At 40.5% G+C, this 16,487-nt stretch overlaps 1 protein-coding gene across 15 annotated transcripts in view; it reads left to right on the top strand.

The window, feature by feature from the left end:
* SGMS1 (sphingomyelin synthase 1) overlaps positions 1-16,487 on the top strand; it is a 264,800-nt gene that overhangs the window by 188,114 nt on the left and 60,199 nt on the right. Inside the window, exon 1 of one of the 15 annotated variants that reach the window (XM_074374010.1) lies at positions 10,234-10,251. The exons of the other annotated variants lie outside the window; for them this stretch is intronic. The gene's annotated coding sequence lies outside the window, so the exon portion shown is untranslated. Of the gene's footprint in view, positions 1-10,233; positions 10,252-16,487 lie in introns of those variants that run through there. 15 annotated transcript variants of the gene reach the window in all.

The raw sequence follows: 16,487 nt of genomic DNA on the forward strand, positions 1-16,487 counted from the left end.
AAGCTAATACTAAGCTTTGACTTCTGTTGCTATTCAGTGACACTTAGTGCAAAAATAATTGGACATCATAACATTAGGGAACCAGCCATTGTTGTTTTGGATGATCAGGGCACTTACTAAGCCTTCATTTCAATGCAGACTGATGAAATAATTGATGATGTCATTAATTAGTGTTGACCAGACACATTTTTTTTTTTGTAGTTTGGTAATTTTCATTTCTCAGCAGGATAGCAAATGAAAGATAAATGGAGGTTTAAAAATGCCTAACTCTGTCAAAGGAAACTCACAAGTGATTTCTTGGGCACAACAGCTTTGTGCCACTTCAGTCTACCTTACATCCTTATCTATAGCTTATAAATCAAGTTGACTAAATAAGGTCGAGAGAAATTCATTTGTGAATTTGTCTGTGACGTTTCATACAGGAGGATAAATGAATAAGACAAATGGAATCTACTTTGAAAAATGAGTTTCTCAAAGCAGGAGTGTCTGTGATTTGTTGCAGTCAGCGAGGGCGGGTCTGTGGGTGAGACCTTCGTGCCTTGCTGAAAACCAGCTGACCTTGGAGAAACAAAGCAAATGAAAAATAAGACGCTAATATCAACTGTGACCATTGGAGAAAAAAAAAACTTCAAGGGAATTTTAGGAGCTTTTGTGGAGTATTTTTGGTTAGGTCGTGTAAATTTTTGGTAGTGTGTAGATTTTTTTTGGAGAAATGCTTTGCAGTTGAAATGAGAAATGCGAACCACTTAAAAATGAAACTAGTGGGATTTCCAGTGAGTGGAAAGCAGAGGCTTTGGAAATGGAAGTTTCTGCATTTGGTTCTCATGCTGCCGCTCATGGTTATACCCAGGTAAGGAATACACTCTCTCTGAGCCCCAGTCCTCAAAGAGTTTTGAGAGAAATAGATGAATTTGGTGGATAGTAATCACTCAACAAATGTAAGCATCCTTCCTTTAATAAAGAGCTTCTGGTATTGTGCAGACTGAGTGGGTGGCCATTGGAGAAGCTGTCAGGGACTGCTGAAGTTCAAAGTGCCTCTTACAGCGTACGTTATGGGAAATGGGGCTCATTTAGAACTTACTCTTTTTTCAGGAAGGCAGAGATTTGCTCTGTGTTTTTAGAATGTGACAATCAATTATTTTTCCCATTGCTGGCTCAAATGTCAGATAATTGACCCTGGTTTATGTTGTACGTCTCAAGATGAGGCCTCAAGTCCCACTGAGGTCAATTATAGGCGTAAGTATTTATGTTGGAGTGTCTGTGTTTCAGGAGTCCTTTGCCGATGGTTTGGTCAGACGCGCTAATTACCGCCACCTTGAGATCGTGCAGTTGCCTTGGCGGCGGCCACATTGCACAGGTCACAACACATTGAGCCAAGACACTTGGGAGTTTCCTGCCCAGGTACCCTCTGGCCTCGGCGTGGCCCACAGGGAGGTTGGTTTCATCATTGTTGGTCTTAAGACAGGCTCTGACAACTGTCCAGACTTCGCCCATGCCTGATGCATCCTGCTCACATACTAATATTGAACATACTTGTAATGGAACAAAAAGTCAGTGCCTGTGGTTTTTATACGTTTCTTTTTTTCCCACCAAAGTTGTTTCTGTTCAGGTTTTTTTTTTTCCTTACTAGTAATGTGTTGGTATACATGCTGATGAGTGCTAATGGAGAATACTTACTCTGTACTAGACTCTGTTCTAACTGCCATGTGTCTGTGATGTACTTAGTCCTCACAAGAGATGGTACAGATGCTGTTAATATCTTTAGTTTACAGAGGCAGAAAGCTGCAGCATGGAGTGGTTGACTAATTTCCTCAAGATCTCATAGCAAGTAAATAAAAGAGCCACAATTTAAATCTGAGTCATCTCGTGACTACTACTACACCAACCTTCCTCCCTAATAAGAAAATTAAGACAGTTTAAAAGAACATTAAAAAAAAAAAACCCATATAAATCCCATCTATCCAGTGACAACCACTCTCAGCACTTTGATGCACATACTTCTAAATCTCATCCTTGAACTTTGCTGGAAAATCCCCTCTCTCTCCATTTCTGCTTCCAAGGGCTAATTAAGCATTGTGAACAATTTGGTGTTTATCTTCCCAAATATACAAGCAAACACGTGCATATGCACAGATAACCCGCACACATTTCTTAATGTCCTTCCAAATGCATTGTCCTGCTAAGCACTTTTTCACTCATTACATTCTGGACACATTTCTGTATGTGTCATGTATAATCTGACACAATTTTTTAATTGATTATTTCGTGTGGACGGTACTACTTTCAGAGGATGACTGTTCCAGAATTTCTTCTAGTGTACCACTTTTATTGATGGACATTTATATTGTGGTCCCATTTTCCTTACGTCATTTACAATAGCTGTATGTATTTTATTGTATGAAAGTACTGTAACTAATACTCTCTTATGAGATTCAGGTTATTAGAAGGTACCAGGATGAACATTCTCAAAAATGAGGATTTGAGTGCATCCTTAGTTAGTTACTTCCCAGCACCAACTTTACTGAGGCATATGTTACATACAGTCAGATTCACCTCTTTTAAATGTACAATTGAGAGATTTTAAATAAATATACCGAGTTATGCAACCAGCATCATAAACCAGTCATAGAACATTGTCATCAGTCCAGTAAGATCCCTCTTGCCCCTTTATAGTTGTAAATTCCTATTCTCATCCCCAGCTCCAGGCAACCACTATTCCACTTTCAGTCTCTGTAGATTGGCCTTTTCTGGACATTTCATATAATCTGTCACTTTTAAAATTTTAACATCCACGAGTAGTATTTCTTCTCTTATTCCTTTGAATAATATGACCCATATAAAACTCCTGGCTAGAATTGTTCATTATGTTAGGGCTTTGTACTATCCTGAATAATAATAAAATAATAATAATTATTATTCTACATATTTGTTCTTCTATTCCAGAGAGACAAACTATCTCTATGATTGTAAGGCTTCCCCAGTAATACATGTCGTTATCAAAGGAGAACTGTTGGATTGTTTTCAATTTGTTTCGTTAATTTTTTCAAGTGGTAACTTGATAGTAACTGGGATTCTTGGCTCAGTTTGATTGAGAATATGTGCTGGGTTTCCCAGAAGGCATGCTACCAAGACAGAGCAAAAACCTAGCAGAACCTTAAGAAGTGATACCAAAAAGTTCTCAATTGTGAAAATTCCAAACTTGTTTTAGGAGCTAAGTGTGACCTTCAAATTGCTTTGAAAAGGTGTGTGTGTGTACCCATTTGGACTGAACAACTCTGTAGTATTAAAATAATTAAAAATTTTGAAAGTTAAAGTTGCTATTTTATTGCTTTTATAAATTATTTTGAATTACATGTTGATAATTTAAAAATTTAGTATAATTTCATTTCAGTATTTAATATTTCAATCTCTGTTAGTTCCTGCATGTATTTTAGATGCCTACTCCCTGCATTTGTAGAGCTGTGAAGAATCTGATTCTTTTTATATCATCTGTTTCGGGGTTTCTGTTTGAAGTGCAAACAGGTTTATTTTTAATTGTTATTTCAAGTGAGTAATTACTATGTCCCAACGACCTTTGTTTTTAAGAAGCTCAGAGAGAGTAGAGAAATAACCAAGAAGCCTGCCCCTTTTATGAGAAAAAACATCCAGTATGATATTAACTATATTCTAAAATATCTGTTAGCACAGCAGAGCACAAAGTCTAGGCATAGAATTATTCCTGTGTATATTCTTTTGCAATCTATCCAGGACATAGCAGAGGTCTTCCCAAGTCATGTACTGAACAGAAGTGAAGTGATTCGGCGTCATGGTTCTCAGATGCCCCTCCACATCTCGAGGCAGATTCCATCACCAGCATCCCTTCGTAGGCTCCATCTCTCATTTGTTTTCAGTGACTTCTTTATGAGTCAGTGATTACCACCTGAGGAGAAGGAACGCTTTTCTTTAAAGAAAATACTAGGTTGATCTCGAATACCTTTGAAACCTGAATGGTTGCTTAGGTAACAGCTGTTGGATTTTATCTTCTTTGGCAAATGGGCAAGGCAGCTTTCGCGACTTGTGTTTGACTTCTAAAGGGAAAACCAAAGCAATGGAGAGTAGTCATTGCTTACCTGGAAAAGATAACTCATGTGCACAGAGGCAAAGGGAGATAGACATCTAAATAAACCCAGACACTCTGTTCTTCGGAACTGTGAGAAACTGATTTTCTCTTTCATAGAAAGGAAGTGAGATGTGATCAAATGTGCAGTCGGGATGTTGTTAAACATAAACCAGCTGTCTTCTTCTCCCTCTTCTCCTTCGGTTCAATATCATGGCTGTCCCCTTTCAGATGAGGCCACCCGTGCTTAATCTTTCCTGTGCTCTTCAACATCTCCATCTTGCTTTATCGTGGATGTGTATGATTCACGATTCAAGATCCTTCTCTTGAATTGGCCAGTGTATAAACAGACACTTCCCACGACCATGTATCCTGCCTGCTACTCACAGGAATGCCCTACTCTGAGTGAGCGCTCATCTCAGTGTGCAGGGAACCACTTCCTCAAGGGTGGTAGTCTGGTTTGCAGAGATGAACAACTTGGATCTCTAAATCTAGCTACCACATCAGAGATCTTAGATGATCCGATTCCCTGCAAGGGAATGGGTTTGGAGTATGGATGTAAAGAAAATAAACTGTTTTTTGCTTTTTATCTTACAGTCCATGAATTTTGAGTAAATTCAATCAAATAAATCACCCAACTGATGTTCACGTTTTGAATGCCCCATCTTTCACAAGAGTGTGCTGAGGGGTGGAGGACAGACTTATCTTGGAAATGAATTACCTAGTCCTGTACAGCTTTCTTCATAACAGAGCCCCTGAGCCCCACATTGAGGTGTGGGGACCCAGCTACTTTAAAGAGAATCTTTGGGTTCTTAGACTGGGGGAGAGGAGATGTGAAAAATAATGCCACTTTGGGGATTAGCTTGGTGGTGGGGTTAGATGTGAGAAGGTAGACAACTAAAAACAGCCATGATTGACTGAGAATCCACTGTGTGCCTGGACTGTGCTGGGTGCCTTGCAACTCTTTATTTCATTTAATCCTATGAAGCAGGTGGCTTATCCTTATTTTTATATCGAGGGAAACTGGCTTGAAAAGGTTAACTTTCTGGAAGTCAAAAGTCGTGGATGGAGTTTGTCTAGTTTATTCTATTTGGAACTCATTTGCCTTTAGACTAACTTGTTTCTTGCTATCTCTGCTTCAAAATACTCCCCCCACCTTCTGCAGTCCTGTGGGGTTTTTTTTTTTGTTTTTGTTTTTTGTTTTGCTGCTTTTTTGTATACTCTTAAACTGTTACCACTTACAAGGAACTTCTGCAGTGCAAGCATGCTAGGGAGAAGAGGCACCTGTGTAATGTGCATTGACCTCTGCCCTGCTTTGCTCAACTCCTGGCTGAGCACACTTGGACTTGAGAGAATGGGGGGTTATAAAAGCAAAGGAGGGAGGAAAAGAGGCAGTGTTTAACCTTGGCCACCAGAAGGGTGGCACGGGGAGCCCCCTCTGCCGACCTTAGGGAAGTGCAGACTCCAGAGGACATGACCACTGAAAGGGAGGTGAGATTTCATCAAGGCAAACGGTCTCCCTTTCATTTTGGTTCAAGTTCTTTATCAAAGAAAGATGAAAATAGAGTGGGAGTTCCCAGAACTGGTTTAGTTCCTTGGAGAAAGTTTTGTCAAGTACAATTAGGACCCGCAGTTGGATGATGAATCAGTTAAGAGTGTGTGAAGGAAAAGCTGGTCTGGTCTAACAAGATAACTCACAGGCCTAGGAATGTGAAGGAGAGGCTGGGCTGGGCTAACAAGATAACTCACAAATCTGAGTTCTGCTAGACTAACTTGTAAATCTAGGTTAATTAGTGTTGGTTTTCTGTTCATGTTCTTTGCTAGCCAGCTGGGTTTTCAAAGATACATATCTGGCTTTGGAATGTTGGTTTGCTGCCTCCCCACCTCCACTTTTGTGATGATAATGCTGCTAAAGCTGTTCCATGCCTATTGGCCTAATACCCCAAGCTTGTACTTTACCCTGTAAAACCTCATGCGCACATCTTGGAGGTGCTCAGAGCTTCAGAGCAGAAGGCCCTCTGAGCCCGCCGGCGTAATACATCGGAGTACTGCAACCCTCCGAGTGGTGCTTGTTTCTTGACTGGCCTGTCGTTTCCGTAACAAGTGGAAATAATGAAAAATGACACATGCCCACCATAAACATTCTATTAAACTTAGAAATATCAGTGCTCAGAATGGATGGTGTCAAGACTGTTTCTTTGGACATGGGTGCTCTGATTTGTGTTCCACGTTTTCTTACCCCACAAAGCAGAGTCATGACACACTATTGGCAACTTCCAGTCTTTATTTCTTTAAAGCCAGAACATCAAAACTTTGAAAGCAGCTCAGTACTGAATCTGTCTAGATTTTGAGTCAGGTTTTTCCCTTAGGAAATTACCATTGTCTCAAACACACCTAATTTTTCAGCCATCATTTTTAGCTATTTTCCTTTGTCAAGTGTTTCTAAAGCATTCAATTTAGTTTATAGAAAAACAGCTCACTTTTTTTTCAGACACACATTTAACTTATGAATATTTCATTAAATTTTGTAATAACTGAAACAAACACAGCCTGCACAAATCGGTTTGGAAGCAACTATAACTAAGTCTTGATAAGCACCGCACATCGACCAGTGGGAGCAGTTGTCAGGCTTGTCTCAGCTAATTAATACCAGCGACAGTGAGTGGTTGCTGAGCCAGACACATGCCTTAGCATGTTGTGAGGGAGACATTAACCTAGTCTAAGATTGGTTAAGGTGTCCAGGGGAGCCCACCAACTTGTTTCACTTGATTTTTACCGTGAATTGCATCTCATGTTGTAAACATTCAGTATACTAATCATAACAGTGACCCATGAAAGTGTTCTTTGGTATCTGATCACAAAGAAAGTAGCCACGTGGCCAGAGAGAGCAGGGCATGGATTTTGCCATCACCTCAAGGTTTGCTATCTCCGGATATCTCTTGCTATCCTTGGATTAAAGGGATAAATTCATTAGTTAGATGTGAACCAAACCTCCCAGGTCACTTGAGTGCTTCTGTCAGGCTCTTCCTGTTATGTAAAAACTGAAAGGAGTCCATGCAGATTACAGTCTTATTCTGTATATGATAATTAGTTTATGAAGTATAATTAGTTCATCATAGTGATTTGTTAATTTGGTTCATTACTTGAGTTACTTTAAGAAGCAGTCATTAACTCCGTTATTTTTCCTTTTTAGTTAAGCAGAAAAGATTCATACTCGTCATTACTTGCTAAACCATTCAGTGTTGAATGGAAAACAAACACCTTTTTTTCTCTGAGAATTTTTTTAATAGAACTGAATATTTAATTTTCCCCCCACAGTATTCAAAGCAAACATTTTATCATTATTACTCTTGGTATAGCAAACTGAATTTCAGGAATATAAGAAAGTCTAACTTGGAAATATTACATAGAAAAAGGCTGAATTAGCGAACATACTACATTTTTTAGTTATTTCTCACATGTATACATTGACATACACCTATCTGATAGCAGCACTGCTGGTTTTGAGTTTGTTTTTTTTTTCTTCCCATGGGAATGGAGAATGGCAGTATTATCTTTGGAACAAATTAAGAAGACAGTAACAAATGACAGAAGAATAACTTCTCCACATATTTTTCTAAGGCCATAAATAGATAAGTGTATACTTATGGAAAAATATGCCTCAAATTATTTTTTAAAATTTCTCAGGATTTATTGTTTTGTTTCCTCTTAATAAAATATAATGCACTGTTCTACTATCTTTTCTGAGTTAAACAAACCCTGAGGAAAAAAGCGACTTTGGATCTGGCAGCCTGAACATTGTGGGTCAAACTTCTCTTGCTTTCCTGTTCTCCCGAAATTTAGATATGACTTGAAACAAAACAAACAGACAAGCTATGAAAGACTTATATCTTTTGCTGTTGCATGTTAGTTCACATAGCCTCAGATTTATTTTGATTTCCATTCCATGGTGCCCACTGGCACCACAAATTGTACAGACTTACTTAAAGACCATACTCTCTCAGAAACTTCACACCACTGAACATTGTGGATAACCTCAAGAATGGCGAGAGGAGTTTTTTAGTGGATGTGATTCTTGATCAGGTCTGGACAAGTTCTGCCCTGTCAAGTGCAGAACGCACGTGAAGTGCCAGGGGAAAACCAGCATTTTGCCACCACCCATATTACCATCCCTGACTCTCGACTTTCTTGCAGTAGGAATTCACGTAGCTGGTGGTGGATGTTTTGGTTCGGGAGCCACTTAACGAACACTTAGACTATTTAGGTATCAGCCCTGAATCGGTGGTAGACTTGGTGTGCACATCTGGCCCAGGGATTCCTGGTGGGCACTGCAAAATAGGGAACATCACAAGATTCATATTATCTATAAGATAGGAACTGACTAGTTTTTAAGAAAAGCAACCTTCTTCTAAAGGCTCGGAGAGGAAAGATGTGAGAATGGAGCGTAAATAATTTTCGTCTTCAACCCAGAGGGTTGGCTTCCATGGCAGTTTTCCCTCTGCTTCTGTGTCTCCATATAGAGATGGGGTACATGACTCGGTGACTCCCGTGGCAAAGCTCAGGAGTCTGAACATTTGGGTAATGAGTACCTAGTTCTGGGAAGATGAACTGAGCTCAGTGTCCCGAGGACATGTAAGATCAAAAGAATCTCCTTGGCTTGGGGGTTGGACCTTTATCAGCTCACCTGCAAGATCTTTAGAAGCTGTACTCTTCAGCCCGTGCTTTTGTTACCTGTGTCTCAGATGTTTTGTCCAGAGAATCTTTTTTCTTCTTGAAGGACAGATATCGGAAAAGGTCCACAGTCTCAGTAACTATCCCTAGTTAATTGGCCTCAGAACTCAGTGCCTTTATCAAATGGAATTTCTAGAACAGTGTACCCTTGCTTAACCCACCTCCTTATCTGCCATCTGTGCAGTTTCTCAGATGTTTCCTGATTTCTTGTCCGCCTCTGGATCTAGAAAGGAAATGTGGAGAGAATGAGGAAATAGTAGGAAAAAAAAAAAAAAAGAGAGTGAAGCTTGAATATGTGTCTTCCCAATAAATGGCATGCAGTAATTTTGGCTTCTTTACATTTTTATCATCAGTCTGATGAGGTGTTCTTGAGTGTGAGAGTTCGCTCTTTTTGCCTTCCTTTGTTTCTTCTGTCATTCACTTGACCTGGTTCCTTTACACAGAGAAACCGATAGTGTTTTCGTTCTTTGAGGAAGGAGCTGGGGGTGATAGCCCCCCTGGCCGTGGGGAGTGCGCGTTCAGAGTCCGGTCTCACCTTGTTCGTGGGATGTTGTGTGTATGGCTGGGGTTGTTAAAGAGTGGTGTTTTCACAGTGTATGTGTATACCAGCTCATCACATTGTATACCTTAAAAAATAAATTAAGAAAAATAAAGAGGTGGTAGCTCCAGTAAATGTTCATGAATGCACTAGGCTTGGTGGAAGAAACTTCTGTTTACTGTGACTACTGGTTCTCTGGTTAGGAGTGGTGTGTTTCATTCCACCACCCAACATAAATTTTTTGGTGCATTTATTTTATTTTGATTTTTTCTGGGTGCCTTATGTTTTTGTAGGTGTCCCAGTGTCATTTTCAAAGCAAAAGTGGGGCTCATACTAAATTACATCTTAGAAAACAATTTATAATGATCATTTTTTAGAATGTAGAGTGACTAGTAGCACTCTGTATCCTTTTCACCCAGCGTTGACAACCATCAGCTTTCTGTGGTTCTCTCTCTCTCTCTCTCTTTTTTACTGGAGGTCCTGGGGATTGAACCCAGGACCTCGTGCCTGCTAAGAAAGTGCAGTACCGCTGAACTGTTCCCACCCGCCTTTCTGTGTTTCTTGTTCTATGTTTCCCTCTCCCCTACTTTGTTCAGGGTCAGAGGAGGGAGAGAGGGGAGCCAAAGCAAATCTCAGACATCAGACAATTCCCCTCCCAATACTTTGTTCTCATGTTTGTTATTCAATTATTTACTTTTTGTCTGTTGACTTTTGTCTCTTGTTACTGAAATAACTCTTGGACTGTGCCCTGGTGATGTTATAAAGGTGTGCTCTTCTGGAAGCTGTGTCCTCTGTGTAGTGCTCAGTGGGCTGGTCTTCAGGGACCCTGAGGAGGACAGCCCTGCTGGTGTGGAGTTCGCGGTCCAGTTCCTAGTAGAGCCCAGAGGTATGACTGCTGCCTCCCTTGCTTGTAGAGTCAGGTGAAAGGCTAGGCCTTTATTGTGTGATGTTGTGTTTAGAAGAAATAGACCCAAACTGAAGTCATAATGATTTGTGTTACTTACTAAACTCGTACAGAAACCATAGCTTTAAAGGAATAAGACTGTCTAATGGAGTGTGTCTAGATCCTGTTTTATTTCTTTGGTTACCTAGACGTAACACTGTTGATACTACAGTTTAATCGTTGATAAATTTGCCAGCCTTTGGGTACCATAATAATCTGTGCAGCATTTCACAGTTTGTAAAAATCTGTCGTATTCAAGTCCCACAATAGCATTGTGAGTGAGGAAGGATATTAAATTTCCGCCCAATCAAGTCAAAAGAGAAGTTGGAAGATGAGAGGGGGCTGTTGGTGACTCAACTTTAGGTCTTATGTCTCGTAGCCTGGAAATCTTTCTATTTTGAATGATCTTTGAGTTGCTTTAGAATGTGTTGTGAAATTGGAACGTGCCTTTTCCTTGATACTTGAACATTGTTGTGTCAAATGTTTGGGAAATTCACACCACCTCTGACGAGGTCTTGGAAGTGCCTGGAGAGGACCGTACTCTCGCTGGGTCCTGTTCCAGGGCAGGGTCCGGGCAGCAAGCACAATGTCTTTGGAGCTTTCTGATTCCTGACATCACCATCTCTCCCCCAGGACACTGTGATCCACCTCTCTCCACTGCCAGCCCAGATCCAGACTGTGACCATTGCCGCCTTTACCTTCGTGCACTGGTTACTTTTGTAACAGTAGAATTCATTTGAGCCTAAAATGTGAAATTTTCCTGGGGGTTAGAGATATTTGATCCAGTAGAGAAACCGTTTGGACATTCCTTCACCCCTGTAGGAATTTTGTACAAGCATCAAATTTCCCAGTTCCTTTTAAAATATCTAGATATGAGCATTCTATTGGCTTAAATTCCCCCAAGGGAATTGAGTTGATGCTTTATTCGGGAAATTTTTATAGTAGTAATCTAAAAATATGTGTATTTGTTTTTCCCAAAAATACTTTTTTTTTTCTTGCATCGGTTAGAATGGGTTTCCTGCTGAAGTGGCTGCCTGCTGCAGGTGTAGTTCATAAAACATGATTTATGCATTTGATTTATGGACATTGTACGTATATAAAGTACTAAATATTTTGAGTAAGAATTGAACATAATTTCAGTGCAGATATTGTACCATTGTTTATTATTCAAGGAATTCTTTGTATAAAGGTTAATCTAATTTTAATATGAAGTAGCTTTGGGAAAATTAAGGGAAAGCCAGCTAAAATCAGGGAGAATGTGTCTCATAGAAGATGTTAAACAATAGGCAGTACTATTTTCAAACTTTAAATTAGTCAAAATAGCTGGTAAATCAAATGTTGTCATACCAACGTTCTGGTTTTATCAAATAAATGAAACACACAGATCTGCAATAGTGCCTTAACCAATATGCAAATGGTGCAGCCAGAATAGTCGCTGAAGTGCTTGGAAACAGTTTTGTTTATAAAAACAAAAAGCTTCATACAAAATCTAATGAGAAACAGGGCTTGCTAGAGGTTTTATGTTTTGTGGACATAGCTAGACTGCGTTCACCAGGTCTGGTGAAGGGGCTGTGAAAGAGTGGTTCTGTGAGTGGCCGTGGGCCTCTGCACCCAGGTGAAATACGGGGAACCTTTTATTTGGGGGACCTGGTAATAGCTGTGGTGGGGGGATGGGGAGAAAGAGTGTCAGTCAGATCTTAGACTCTCACTGAGAAACTGCTCTCAGAGCCTGGTCTCAGCTTTAACAGTATTTGACGTGTGACCTTGGGTAAAGCACTTGCCTTTGATTTGACCCCAGTTGTGGAAGATTCAACTAGAATCTGATTTTCAGTTTGGGGTGTTTGAATTCCCCAGATATGATGTGGTGGGTCAAGAAGTGGGAAGTAACATGATAAACACATATTTCTTGAAGATTTGGGCAAAGACAATGGGTTTTGGATGAATTTTAACCCATTATTATATGATAGAGCAAAACATTTAAGGTAAACTAAATGTGAAAAATTATCTCCCTTACTGTATAGTCTCTCAGGCTTGTGGACCCAGACTTTTGGGTGGCTTTATGTACCTTCTCTCTGCCCACAGGAGTCTTGGGAGAAAACGTTCAGAATGATAGTTGATACCTTTGTCAGTTGCTGGATGACATCTTAAATCTTACTTCCCTCTTAGTTCATACCATTCTTCTTGCAAGAACTGATGGATCGTGGTCACCTTTCCTTGTCGGTAATAAAGTGTTTTTGTTTTGGTGTTGTCATGTGTGGTAGGTGACTTGGAACAGCACGTGCCCTGTGAGCGGAGTAATTCTGATTACGGTGAAAGAGATCATTTGTTTCCTTCATTCTGCTGTATCTGTTGGGTCTCTGCTCTATAGGGGGCACTGTTCCAGGCTTTTAATAAGTTCATTTTCTCTGTTTCAACTTTTAACTCTGTTGATATTTTGAGCAGATAATACAGTCACATGGTTCCAAGTTCAAATGATGAGAAAGGATGTACAGTGACAAGTGTCCTTCCCATTCTTGCCACCCATGTCCACTCCCTGGAGTCCATCAATACTGACTATTTATTTTGAAGCCTTCGAGTAATAGTTTATGTATATATTAGCAAATATGTATATATCTCCTTGCCTCCCTCTCTTTTAGACAGATGGTATTATACCATACCTTTAAACCTACTCCCTTGCGTTTTTCACTTAACAATTAGATTTGCATGTTTTTAAAGCTCTGAAGGATGTACACCAGACTGTTAGCGCTGGTTATCTCTGAAGAATAGGATTGAGGAAGCTCACTTGCCCACCCTTCCTTCTTATCAAACTTGAATGTATTTCTGCATCATTTGAATCTTCTATAAAGAGAATATATTGCTTTTATAATAAGGGGGAGGATGTCCCTTTTGAAGGAAGAACTACTGTAAGGTAAATACATTCATGCAAATCCATATAAATCAGAGATTTGGTCCTTCTAATAGCTCCTTAGGGCTTGGGGCCTCGGGGAGTGGGAACGGGAGTGGGGGGAGCGCTTTTTGACCTGGGAAAGGGAGCTCTCTGAAGGACTCTCTCAGTAATGTTTCCACACTTTTGTCTGTGTGGTTGAGGAGAGTAAAACTGTGTGGAACTTCCTTCTCTAGCTAATTGTGTTTATCCACACCTTTCCGAATAGGACTTATGTTCAGGAATTGTCTGTGTGGTCCCTGCAGGGCGAGAGGTGCTCAGAGTCTGGAAGGAAGTCTGTGTCCCCAGCTCAGGCTCCACGGGAAGCCAGCTGCTGTCTCCCAGCTGATGGAGCGCGGCGGGGGCCGTGGACAGGTTAGCCGGCAGCGGGCGGAGGAGGTGGAGAGTCTTGTGTTAGTTAGGGGCCTCCCCAGTGGTGGAACATTTGGACTCAGAACTTATGCTTCTGAAACCACAGGGAAAGAGAGAATTTCTCAGTAACAGGGCTTGTGGTAATGGTGCGCCTCATTTTAAGGAACCGAAAACACGTTCCATAATCTTCTGTTACCTTTAGCCCGTGGTTTGAAAGGGAGTGATGATGTCCCACTGACAGCACACTGCTCAGTGGTGGAGCAGACAGGCCTTGGAGCCAGCTGCTGGAGCCCTGCTCCACCCTGTGACCTTGAGTGCCTCCCCTCACTTCTGGGGCCTAGGTCCTCACCTGTCAGTAGAGATTCTTAACCCTTTTCATAGAACTGCTTTGATTCCAGCGAGCACATAGTATAAAAGCTTAGGTCCTAGTAAATTCTCAGTAATGTTAACTGGGAGGCTGAGCAGGAAAGTGAGAAAGCAACTAATGGGCCTTCCCTCTCACACGTGGGGCAGCAGTATGCCGAGAAAAGACTGTGGACTCTTGACCCTGCTCAGTTCTCTGCTTAAACTGCGCTCTGAAAATTTCAGTGCTCTTCAGAGTCATTTAGAGGTCACTTGAGCCAGTGGTCCTTGTCCTGGGCTGGGAGCCAGAGCATCCTTCTCTACCTGGCAGGTTGGTTTGTTCAGGGAATTGCATATGTATGTTATTTTAGCTCTGTGGTGTACAGGTTTCCACTTGGGCACTGAGAGAACTTAGGTGACTGTTCACTTCCCGGTCCCTAAGGTATGGGTGCTGGCCTAGTAATAATAGTGTCCTACAGAGGGCTGTTGTCACCCATATTGATTTTCTAGTTACTTCAACACTTAATGATGCTCTAATGCTTTTGTGACGAACATCTAAGCTCTATGAAGTAATGCAGTGTGCTCTGCAGTACAGAACACATTACTCTCGCATGTCTGTGCATGGCTTTCCAAAGCTGAGGTTAAATCCACAGAGGCTGTGGAGCAGTAATTAGCTTTATAATGCTTCATATGGTCTGATAAAGCAGTGTTTGGAATCCAGACCCCCCCAAGTTTTAAGTTTACTTTGCTTTCTGGTTCCTTTAGGGTTAGGTTTATATTTGAAAAGCAGGGATCTATTTTAACTACCGTGTGTTAGGTGTTCTAGAATTGCCTTTGTAGCTATCTCCATCCAAGTATAACAGCAGAGGCCAGCTGCAGAAGGAAACATTTTGATGTCCTATGTCACAGCCTAAAAATCCCTGCAGGAAATCCCAGCAAGCAGAAGGTAGTGATTTTACAAGAGAGAACAGACGAGGGAGAAGCCTCCGTGGCACATAGTGGGAAATTGGCTGGTGCATCACGTGGTTAGTAACATGTTAGAAACGAAGCACAAATGCCTTGTGTTCTCAAACTCTTCTTGCAGTACCAGTTTCTCCAATGGAAAGATGAGATGGAGTAAGACATGTGCTGTTGGCTCTTCCGTGCCTTCCTCCGTCGTTGGACATCCTTCCAGTATACTCCCAGGATGCTCCAGCTCACCATTTTTCTCAGATTCCTTTATCTTAAGTCATAGTGGTTATTTTGCAGAAAAATAGTAACTTAAAAAGTATTACTTAAAAAGTAATGGCACTGGTTGATTTCATGGAACATGCATGAATTCCAAGCCCTGAGTGCCTTACATGTATCGCTTCATGTCATCTTCTTAACAGCATTATAACAGCTTCATAACAGCTCTGCAGGTAGTTTCGTCTTTATTGGACACTGCGGAAACTGGAAAAGTTAAAAAACTTGTCCCTGGTCACATGGCAGAAACTGGCAAAACGGGCATTGGAACCCTAGTCTACCTGATTACAAAACTTCTGTTCTTAGTTTGGACTTTACAGTAACAATAGCTGCTGTTTGTTGAAGACTTACTGGATTCTAGAACCACTGCTAACAAAAACAACTCTCTGAGGTTACCAGCTTCAGCAGAGATCACGGTTAGCATTACCCCTGATAAGACATGGACATCACATACCCCTTGATATGATGTACTGAGCAAGACACAACATCACTTCTGCCATATTCCTGTCAAAAATGCATAACTGCAATCTAATCATGAAAACATCTGAGAAACCCAAATTGAGAGACACTCTACAAAATTACTATTGTTCTTCAATAGTGTCAAGGTCATGAAAAGTAAAGAAAGATTGGGGAACTGCCATGTATTGGAGGAAATTAAGGAGATATAATAACTCAATGATTGTGGGAATAGAAAGAGGGCATTAGGGGAAAATTTGGTGAAACTCAAAAAAGATCTATTTCTTAATTAATAATATTGTAAGTTAATTTCCTGATTTTGATAACTGTTAATAATCTAAGTTGTTAACACAGGGGAAACTGGATGAAATATATACCTCAGTTTTCTGTACTACTATTGCAACTTTTCTGTAAATCTAAAATTATTTCAAAAGAAAAAGAAAAAATGTTTTAAGCCATCTGAGATTCATATTTTTTATTCTAATTTTAGAGATGAGGCAACTAGGTTCAGATGTTCCTAACCTAAGAGCATACCAATGGTAGTTATTATTAGTGAAAGAAAGAGGAAGAATTCTAACATAGTCTTGAATTTTCCAAAGCTCATTTTCCTGGTGACGCCTTAGGGCTGCCTCATGCCTGAATATGGGTGTTCAGAACATTAGCCCTGAGTACTCTGTCCCCATTAGACAGTCCTTGTACTGGGGGTGGGGGTGGTGGTGGGAGGGAATGTTTGTGCCTGTTGAAAAAAATACAATGCATATGTTTCATTAATATTATAAAATTATATATTTATATTTTGTGTGTGTATGTATGGAGAAATATTAATAGAGAATTTTATATTTAAGGCAATTTTTAAAAATCA

This window comes from Camelus bactrianus, chromosome 11, assembly GCF_048773025.1.
Source record: "Camelus bactrianus isolate YW-2024 breed Bactrian camel chromosome 11, ASM4877302v1, whole genome shotgun sequence".
Lineage (NCBI taxonomy): Eukaryota > Metazoa > Chordata > Mammalia > Artiodactyla > Camelidae > Camelus > Camelus bactrianus.